Genomic DNA, 10981 nt, shown 5'->3' on the forward strand with positions numbered 1-10981 from the left:
AAACCAGTAATCAGATTAAATTTACTTATCCAAGTCACTGTTTTTTTTTTACTATTTTTGTCATTTTCCTTAGTAAAAATATATATTTTTGCTTTCTTCTTGTGTCTCGGGGAGTGAAGTCACATATGCGACAAGTCATGTTTTCAGCATGAGGACAGTTCACGTGTACCACGCAGTGACACAAACGTAAACAACAATGGACGGACGAGAGAGATGGAAATACAGTCACTATTTTGAGTTTGTGTCAGCTAAAGACGGCAGTATTAAGGTCCGTTGTACACTCTGTGCTCGTGGCGACAAAGTGCTATCTAGCTACAAAAATACTACGTCAAATTTGAAGAACCATTTGGAGTCGCAGCGCTGCAGTCAAACTACAGAGCAAGTCCCAGCAGGTGGTGCGAAGCAGAGAGCAGGAGATCCCCCACCACCCAAACAACAAAAGCTGGACTTCGGTGCAAAACCAGTAAGTGGGGGAGAGTTGAAAAATTCGGTCTGGCAGTATGTTGTAGAGGAAATGCTGCCCTTAAACACAGTTGACTCGCTCTCTTTCGTGCCATAATAAACCAGATCCCTACTACTGGCAATGCCGAGCTGCCTCACAGTAAACCGGTTGTCATTTTTATTTTGAGGCTTTGGGGGTGTTGTCGGCATGCTGAATGTAACTAATAAAGTAACTTGTAATCTAACTTTGTTACTTTTAAAATCAAGTAATCTGTAAAGTAACTAAATTACTTTTAAAATCAAGTAATCTGTAAAGTAACTAAGTTACTTTTTCAAAGTAACTGTGGCAACACTGAATACACGTCATGTTATCTTGGTAGTTATGTTAAGTTAAATGTTAGAGAAGTGAATGTTGCTACATGGTAGGTAAGCTGTCACGAGAAGACCCCGCACCAGGCTACTGAACGAGACCGTAAGGACCGTAACCGAGGGTACTGCACGAGTCTATATTCAAACGGGTGTCTAGGTTCTCAAGTGAGTTATCAACCGATCCCAGAAGCCTTTATTTCTCGTGCATCTTAGATGATTGTGTATATACAAATTCATAGACTACCTTATCGATGGATATCACATACAAATACACGTCATGTTATCTTATGTTAAGTTAAATGTTTGTAACATGGTAGGTAGGCTGTTACCAAGTTTGAGTTATCAACCGATAGCAGAAGCCTTTATGTCTCGTGCATTTTAGAATTGTGTTCATGGAAATTCATAGGCTACATTACCAAGGGGAAAGTATTATATCACATACAAATACACGTAATGTTATCTTAGTAGTTATGTTAAGTTAAATGTAAAAAGTGAATGTTGCTACGTGGTAGTTAGACTGTCCAGAGGAGACCGTCCACCAGGCTACTGAGTGTAACCGTGGCCAGTGCGCGAGTCTAGTGTCGGTCAGTATGAGTGTGTAAACAGTATGTCGAGGCCGAATGTAACCGCAACCACTCGAGTCTTCCGCGGTGTCTTGGTTCCTGGCGGGGGAAGTAAACCCGCAATCATACACCCCCCACCCCTCCCACCCCCCGCCGAGGGCACGCGAACCGGTGACCGATTCTATTAACTCGGTAGGCCAACCAACGACCGTTCGGTTGAACCGACTCGTGTAAAAGAGTCAGTTGTCTCATCACTACTCCACAGCAGTAGAAGCATACTTTACCCTTGAGAGCTCCCACTGCAGGCCTCCCTTGGCAGTGACTACCTTCTCTCCCTTGTCACCTTCTATAAACACGCACCTCATGAGCTGCTCAGATCATCATGGAGCTTGTCTAATGTTAGATCATGACTCAATTAAGAACAAACCCTACACAAGTTAGGGAACTGGTTCTTAGTCCAACAGGCCTATCACTTTTTATACCCCCACCTCCGTTATCATTCCCACAAGAATTACAAACATCATCACTCCTCTGGCTGCAGAAGACGAGGAGTCAACTATGGTAATCTCCGTTGCCTTGACTGTTCAAATGATCGAATAGGATCAGCGTGGACTGTGGATACAATCCCTAACAAATTCGCATTGTTGAATGTGCAATCACTTTCGAACAAAACATTAATTTTAAATGACTTCTTTCTATCACGTGATCTTTTTATTTGTCACAGAAGCTTGGCTGCATGTTGGTGATCTGAGCCCTTTCACTGATTTCTCCCCTGGTGATTGTGACTTTTTTAGTTCTCCCAGATCCTCTCGCAGGGGTGGGGGTTTAGCGACAATCTTCAAAAATCACTATAAATGCCGTCAATTGCCAGTTGATAAGTACACTAGTTTTGGGTTGATTTGTCCTGCCCACTGATTTGTGCACCGGTGTATAGACCCCCAAAGTACAATAAGGACTTTATTAGTGAATGCTCAGAGTTTCTATCCTTGATTGTGCCCAACTTGGATAAGATTGTAACAGTAACTGGTCCCACACACAAACATGGTCATACACTGGATCTTGTTTTATCATTATCATTTCCTGTTTTAAATATTGAGCTGGATGTTGCTAGTCTATCTGACCATAAACCTGTGATTTTTAACCTAAACCTTGCTTGCCAGATCCCTACATCCAAGCACTGAAGCCGTCCACCGCTAGGCAATTTTCTGCTTTCATAGCTTGTCCTTCTGCTAGCCCTACAGAGATAACCTCCGCCTCTCTGTCTACAGATTAGCTAGTTACTCGGTTTAATCCACTGTCACAGATGTTCTTGATATTGTTGCCCCTTTTAAACTGAAGCGACCCAAAGTCAAAGCCCAACCTTGGCTTGACAGTGAGACTTGTGCCCTTAGCCAAAAGTGTAGAAAAGCAGAGAGGAAATGGAAAAAAAGATAAACTGCAAGTGTCCTATGAGATACTGAGAGATCACCAGGTATCCCACCAACGCTTTCTCAAAGCATCTAATGCAAAGCATTTTTCTGATATCTTAGCTAAAAATTTTGTTTAGTACAATAAATACTGTACTAAATCACGCTATTGCACTCCCTGATGCTACGTTTGAAATCACAGAACAATTTTTGAGCTTTTTTTTATCAACAAGGTTGACACTATCAGATCTTGTATTTCACCTACTGATCATGACCCTTCTAAATCAATCCTATGCCCTTCTTCTCTGAATTGTTTTGTGCCTGTGGCCCTGTCAGCATTGATGGAAATTGTATCATACATTAAACCTACCTACCTACCTCAAGGTTCGATTTTAGGTCAAATTTTATTCTCTTTGTACCTGCTCCCACTGGGCTCCATGCTTCACAAACATAATCTTATCGCTGTTATGCTGATGACACACAGCTGTACCTGCCTCTAAAAATAGGTGATACCAACTCTCTAAAGTCACTTTTTCATTGCCTGAAAGACATTAAGTGCTGGATGGCTTACAACTTTCTCCAACTTAATGAGAGTAAGACAGAAGTCATGTCGTTTGGCACACCCAAATTCAGTTGACGAACTTTCAAAAAATTTGGGGACTTCAGCTTCCAGTGTGGGCCCTTTGGCCAGAAATCTAGGTTTCATCTTTGACCCAGCATTATAATTTGACAAACAAATTAGTTCTGTTGTCAAATGTAGCTTTTTTTCATCTCAGGACTATTGCTAAACTAAAATCCTTTCTCTGTCGTAAGGACTATTATTCATTCATGCTCTTATTTCGTCTCGTATTGACTACTGCAATTCCTTGTATTCTGGGATTTGCCAATCATCTTTATCACGCCTGCAGCTTGTCCAGAATGCGGCTGCTAGATTGTTGACTGGTACCAAAGCCCGTCTACGGAAAGCCTTTTCACTCCCTATTCAGCCCCATTGTACCGAATTTGGTTGCAGTTCCACCAGAGTTCCACTGGGGGTGATTGCGGTCCAGTGCAAAATGAATGGGACTCTATGGAGCTAGACAGCTAAATTTGTCTCTTTCGCCTGATTGTCGTTGAGAAATCTCAGATTTGATTATAGTTTTTGCAAGTTCAACATGGATTATAGCTCGAAAGTTGAATGAACGAGTACTTATGTCCTTTCGATTTCTTACAGGTTGAGTCATTGTTGCCCATAACACGCTAGCATTCTGCTAATGAATGCTGATTGGTCAGTGAAGGACTGATTATGACATCCATCACGGCATCCAAAGCGGAGCCAGAATGTCAGAGTGAATATTTCGGCGTGGTCTTTAAAACATTAGCAAACCTCTTTCTAGCAGGTGTATTGACAGGGAGAGTCTAACCCATCAGCTGTGTTGTCGATGCCTCGAGAGAACAAAAGAAGTGACTCAGAGCTTGCCGTAAAGCAGCATCTCCGGCCGTACGATGCAGGTGTCAGTGACATTTTAAAAAGCTATTTAACAAAAATGCAACTTTAAAAAAATCTAACACCAAGCAGTGTGTATTTTCAAAATTACTAGACAAAAAATTATATCCTGAGAAAAGTGGATTTTGAGGGGTATAGCTCCATCACTCCTCCAGGAACCTAAGATCGTCTAATCATCGTTGTGGCCCTGAGACTCTGGAACAAACTTCCTATTCATATTAGGTCCTCCTCTACTGCCAAGAGCTTTAAGTCTCGTCTTAAAACACATTTTTATTCTTTGGCGTATAATTTAGTTTAGGGACATTTGACATTAGAAGTGTGTTGTTTGTATGATGTTCATTGTGTCTATATTTGTTATTGTCTTCTAGGTTGGTTTTAAATGTGCTCTATAAATAAATTGACTTGACTTGACCTTTAAACCTATCAGCAGGAAAATACAGTCATCGCCATCCGACTGAACAGCTGTGTTTATCATGTATGTATGTCATGTATGAACCAGGTGTTACAGTAAGCATCATGGATGCCTGAAATGGGTGTGAGGTGGATATATCACATTTGGAAAATGTAGAGGGTGCCTTCTTCAGCTGTGTGTTTTCATCACAGGGATTCACACATAGATGTGACTGCATTTGATACATGCATGGACACATACACATACACGTATATCCCACATTACATGTAGACACACTTAATGTAGACACACTCAATTACACACAAACAACCATGAACCTCAGTACAGTTGTTTCCAATACACTCATTCTAAGGAATGCTGTCAAACGCACACCAGTGAAGTGGCATTTAAGAGTTGAGAGATGACAACTGAAAGTAGTTTTGAAGACAGAACACTTTTGCAGGATTTTATGAGGTGAAGTTTGTCTGCAGATAAATTGCTGTCTTTCTCCATTGCTAGGCTGGGACAAATCAGCACGATCTGCACTAGCACTCATTCTTTGCTCCCTGAGGCCTGATCTTGTCAGAAGTCTGAAAGGGACTTTGCCATTGATTGGCATTTGGAAGTGCATAGTTGTAGTGCACATTTTTTTATTCTAAGTAAGAGTTGGGCACCAGACAGGAGAATAACAACACTCCTAAACCTGTCACTTTAAGTGCGTCAAGTGCGCAAAATAACCAGGCTAGCTTGTTTTACACTGTGTATTGTTATTACCCTATAAAAATACACAACAAGATAAAAAATGAATGTCCGATGTGCAATAGGCAGCAGGCAGTGCAAAATTTGATTGAATTTGGCTGATGGAAGAGGATGAGTTCCGAGGTTCCCGAGCAGGGTTCAAAATTAACTTTTTCATCTTACCAGCCAAATGGCTAGTGAATGTTCAAATTTGACCAACCACTCAATAGATTACCAATGGTTTTTTTTGTCTGGTAAGTGAAGCAAATCTTCCAGCCACTTGCATATTTTACCAGCATTTGGCTGGTGGATGGTGTTCATTTTGAAACCTGGTCCCGAGCCTTGTTGATGAGGCCCACTGCAGTTGGAAAGAGGTTTTGTTCCTGATGGACCACAGCCTCCTGCAAGAGGGGAGTGTTTACAAAGTGGAACAAGATTTGGGAAACAGCATACTTTCACATTGTTGCTCAGGGAAGTCTGGGAATATCCAGCCGCTTCTTAAAACAGCCACTTTCTTTACTTTTATGTACGCCACTGTGCATTTCTCTTTTGAAAATTTCAGACATAAGACATTTAGTTATCTCCTTTAGCTCTCACTCACTCTTTCCTGTCAAGGTTGGAAATGGCTATTTTTCTCTTTATGTTTTCCTTCTTCCTGCTACAACACATTCTAAAAAATATATATATAAAGGGATGTCTAAACAAAAGTACAAGCGTCTTTTGTACAAAGAATGCAGAAGGACAATTCTCAGTTTTTTCCGAGTTGAAAGGTTTTCTTTGTGGCAGCTGTTTTGATTTAACATAAATGCAGGAAGATTACTGTAGGAAGGATCAGTAGAAAGAAGAACCCTGGACAGAAGAGAAAAACAACAAGAACCATGATGAACGATGCAGCCTCAAGTGGCATCAACCGTCGTTCAAATGTGGATATTTACATATTGAAGCTGAGGAAATTTTACCAACACATCGCTCACAAATGCTCATCTTCTTTTGCCACATGTGCACTCACCCTTATCAATCATGCAGATGCAACCTTTTAGTGCAGAGATGGACACTTCGTTGTGAAGACTGTTTCCATGGATACACTGAGATCCAATCCCCTTCTCAGCTTTCCCTATTGCTGGTCTAAAAAGCCCAAACATGTAGGGAGTGGTGGTGCTTCAGGACCAACATTGCCAAAGAAAGAAATGTACCCATCGTATAAAAGAAGCACCCATAATGTGCCATTTTATCATTTCAGACTCCCGATTTCCCATCTTGTGGGTCAGAGCCATCTAGGTGTCTTTCACATTTCATTTAGAGCAGAAGATTGTCTCTTGAATAATGTATAATGAAATCTGAACTTATTGCCAGTGCAGAGATATTGCTGAGAGATGTGACATTTTTTTTTTATCTTGGGGCTCAGCTTGCATTTCTCCTCGAAGATTAAACGACAACTGCTCAATATCGCAGTTATTAGGGTGTGATGAAGGCAGAAGACTGCTTTGAGATGTGTGTGGGTTAGGGTCAGTCTCCTCGCGTGTATGTGCACATACTATTTGTGCTTGTGCGCATAACCGCGCGCCAGAATTTCAGGTTTTTTCACAGACATAATGCTTTTGCTTTGTCACAGTGGCCACAGTGCATTTTAGGGCTGCTGATCATCCCCTTTCACAGCCAAGCTGCTGCCTCCATGTCACTATGGAGACACTGGTTGCTATACATCAGTGCAGAGTAGGAGATGTTAAAAAGTTGTCAGTTTAAAGATTATATGTGTTGTTTGGTGTAGGCTCAGTAAATTAAGCTGTCTCTTTACGTGTCAGTTTGTGTGTCCTTTCCTCTCCATTGATGGGTTTCCATCCACATTATCATCTCGTAATGACGTATAGAAACAGAAAATCAGGATAAAAATGGAAGAATTCAACACAATGTTCCCATTATTGTGAAAAAGGTTGCACCACCACTTGAAGCAGGAAAAAATTGCTGTGTCGATAAAGGAAAATGCAGTCCATTTTATTTTGCAATGTGACTTCGTGGTTCAACTTTGACCTACCATACACACACACACACACACACCTATTGTATTGAAACAGCTAGGTCGCCAAAAATATGAAAATAAAGTGACAGTTAAGAGGATTACTGTTTTTAAAGAATAGAGACAGTAAAGAACAATGGCAGAACAGCAGTAAGAAGCTGAAAGGAAAGTGAAAGAAAAGAGGAATATATGGGGAATAGAAAAGGGATGATAAGGGAGGAGTGGGAAGAGTTCAAACAAGTAAGGATGTGAGAGACAAAGAAATGGGAAATTAATTAATTATCGTTCAGATGGAGGCTAATGAGTTCATCTCAGGGGCTCTAATGTGCTGCCTAGACCTTGATGTAAGTTTGACAAACACACACACACACACACACACACACACACACGCACACACCTCCTCTCACCCTTCCTCCTTCTCACCTGTACAGGGTGAACAAAGACACACGGTGAACTGATGATCCAGTAATACTGAATACTGAAGCTTGCCCCTGGCTGTTCACGCTCAGGCACAGACAACCACTACTTCTCATTACCAGAAATCAGGTACGCTTAAAGTTTTAAAAAAACACGTACTTTAAGACACGCACGCACGCACACACAAGCAAATGTGACTGTCACTGTCTGTCTGTGACATGCGTCTGTTTATTCATACAACATGCTCATAATTTGTCTAATTCTATCCAGTGGAAAAAATGGCACAGAACTGTTTTGTTTTTACATCTCTGTGAATCACCTTTCAAAAAACGAAATAACATATATAATAATAAAGCATCACAGAATAGAAAAGGTCCCATTTGTCACAGGATGTCAGCTTGACCTCTCCCAGAGTAGGACACAACACAACCCTTCAATTTGATTTTGTGGGAGTGGATGATTGTTGGACTCAGCTAAGAAATGTATAGGATGTGTGTGTGTGTGTCTGTAATAGTTTGTATGTCTGCCTGTGTCTCTGTCAGTCTCAGTTTATCTTTTAAAGTGCACTTCGGGTCATTTCATGCAAACAGAGTAAAGAGTGAGTTAGTGTGCTGCACAACACTGGCTTCAGGTGTGAAATTAATACTTTTAGGCCTGACTGGACCTAAGTCTAAAGTCCCAGAGATCTAAAAAACAAAAAAAAACAGCTGATGCGGAATGTTGACATGCAACAGCTGTTTCTGAATAATTTTAACCATGTTTGAAGATACTTAAAATATATTAACATTTGCAGATAAAACCAATCCAAATCATTTTGAATTTGTCACAGTGATCTAACAAGAATTCAAACATTATTAGAAGCATTTCTGAGATGTGAAAGTATATTACAATTGTAGTAGCTTATACTTGCAGTTTTACTTAAAAGTACCAATAATGTAAAAATGCTCCATTACAAGTATTATCAGCAAAATGTATTAGTGAAAGTAAAAGTATGTGGCCCCTGTGACTGATAAATGATAATGTATTACTTTATTATTATTATTATTATTATTATTATTATTATTATTATTATTATTATTATTATTATTATTATTATTAAATTGCTAATATTATTGCATCAATGCAAACGTAACAGTTAACTGTTGTAGCTGGTCCAGATGCAGCTAGTTTTAACTTACTTTAGATACAGTTAGTTTATTTCAATCCATCCAAACCGCCTGTAAGGGATCGGATGTACTTTAAGAGCTCTTTAATTTTTCAGCTTGGTGCATTTTGTTTAATTGTCATAACTCGTAAATTGAAAGACAATTTTATTGCCGCAGTTATTTTCCTGCAGGCAAAATTTGAAATCACAAAATGTCTTTGTTGTGTTTTTTTTATTGATAGGAGGGAGCAGTGACGGACTGGGAACAAAAAACGGCTCTTATATTTCTCTCTCTTTTTCTCTGCCCCCACCCCCCTTTGTGTCGCTTGATGCCTCGATTCATTTTTTTGTCAACAACTTCCAACCACCACACTGACGCAGACCATAGACACATAAAGACGCAGACGCGGTCTACTCGGCTCTACTTGATTCTGTCTTGAAATTCCCAGAAGGCATTGCTTCATTTTAACTTTTGCAAACAAATATTCAAATAAAAGAAATGCAGGTAGATTTGTTTATTTCAAACCATGAACGTTTACATTTTTGAACATCTGATCTGAATAAATAATTTTGTTACAAAACAGTAAAAGTTTGTGACTGTAGAGGGTAACCATGACTGTGATATTGAGAGACTCATATGTCGTATAAATACAAATCATAATTAGCAAGTGTGAAAGATTTGGATACATTTGGCTATCGTTTAGCAAAAGAACTTTGTTATTGATGCTTGAAAGGGGGCCGAGAGAAATTATATGGGCCGCAGTTTAGAATTAAGTGGCCGCATGGCTGTGACAATCATGCGGCTCTCTGATTGGCCGGTGTTCTGACGATCTATGCTGCCTTGTCGAAAAATGCTACCGTAGCGTAAATCGATAGTAGAGTCTATCGAGTCGCGCTGCCCTATCGAAATATGCTTCCTTATGTGATATATTTGCCTGCATATTTCCAAATGTGCAGGCAGGCTGAATCCCTTAGAGGTATAACTCTAACAGTATTGACATCTTATGTTTATTTGAGAATATTTTGATACACCATTATATCTTTATTGAATATTTCAGTGGTAGCATATTCTGATAGACAAATATACCCTATCAAATAATGCTCCCCCAACAGAATCATTATATATTGCACCACTACTCACTCCATGTGCACTGTCAGGAGATAAGGAGCATATTTTGATATTCTATTAAATTATATTTATTGAATATTTCAGTGGTAGCGTATTCTGATTCAAATATACCCTATCAAAAGGTACAATGAATAAATTATTTATTAGATATTACTCTATTAACCACAGTATCGGCCGTATGTCCGACCGCAAGGTTGCATAGATTTATGGGCGGGGAATCAGACCATGCTTGTGGGTCGTGCGCATGCGCAGAACCGCTAAGTAGCACATCTCGATAGGTAGCATAAATCGACAGAACACCGGCCGGCCCAAGCTGCCCATGAAGGGCCCCTCTGGCATCTGCCTAAATGCCAGATTACCAGTCCGTCACTGGGAGGGAGTTAAAATTGTGGAAAGCATAATTACACCCTAAAAAACAGGCAGGCAGAAAGATGGAATTAAATATATGTTTGAAAAAAAGAAAAGGAGCTGGGCACATACAGTACTCATAGCTGTGACGCACAAACTTAATGCAAATCAAGACAAAGTAAAAAATAAATAAAAAAAGGGCCTGTGATTGATCACACGTGGGTGGACAACTTCACAGGACAAAGCAACGTGATGGAATAGTGAGCCAGCTTCAATCCCATTCACATTTTCTTAATTGGATATATCATGCAACTAACAACTTCTGTCAACCCTGAAACAGCTCATCATGTAAAGGAGGAAATGCCCTTTAGTCATGGTTGCCATGGCCTGGTCACAGAAGACTGTGGGACGTCTGATGGACGTGAGGGAAGCATGTCAAGCTGAATCAGTACAGAGCATTATGTAAGAGACTAGCAGTGTCAGCTCCAGCAACACACAGCTCTGATCAGCTGAAGACACAGAAAACCCCTGTGTT

The sequence above is a fragment of the Perca flavescens genome, chromosome 15 (assembly GCF_004354835.1).
Source record: "Perca flavescens isolate YP-PL-M2 chromosome 15, PFLA_1.0, whole genome shotgun sequence".
NCBI classification, from domain to species: Eukaryota; Metazoa; Chordata; class Actinopteri; order Perciformes; family Percidae; genus Perca; species Perca flavescens.